Here is a 590-nt window from a genome sequence, read left to right as displayed (position 1 = left end):
TTTGCTGTTATTACCAAGGTTTAAAATTTTGGTTTCGGACCTTGAAATTTCGAAATTTCGGTCGAAATCTGGTACCAAAAAAAAAAACAATATTTTAGTTGTTATTAAATTTTAGCCGAAATTTCGGTGAAATATTAAATTAATATTTTAAAAAACAGATTTTTTGTGTCAAATTTCGGAAAAACTGAAATTCCGAAATTTCAGCCGAAATAAATGACCATTTCGGTTCTGTGTGGTTTCGGTGTTGGTCTCCACCGAAATTGGAATTTCGGTGAAATATTAAATTAATATTTTAAAAAACAGATTTTTTGTGTCAAATTTCGGAAAAACCGAAATTCTGAAATTTCGGCCGAAATAAATGACCATTTCGGTTCTGTGTGGTTTCGGTGTTGGTCTCCACCGAAATCGGATTTCGGTCGAAATTTAAAACCATGGTTATTACATGATGTGGATGAAAATAATTAATTAGTAAATAAACTATAAAATAGATTAAATAATAAATTAAGGGGACTGATATCTTCACTACCATAGTTTGATAACGTCAATACTCACTTTGTTTTACACATCTGTTTGTATGGTGATAGCATCTT

This window comes from Tasmannia lanceolata, unplaced genomic scaffold (assembly GCF_043159265.1).
Source record: "Tasmannia lanceolata isolate RefF3 unplaced genomic scaffold, GAP_Taslan_0.1 ptg000012l, whole genome shotgun sequence".
Classification (NCBI taxonomy): Eukaryota; Viridiplantae; Streptophyta; class Magnoliopsida; order Canellales; family Winteraceae; genus Tasmannia; species Tasmannia lanceolata.
Note: the sequence above shows the minus strand (reverse complement) of the source record.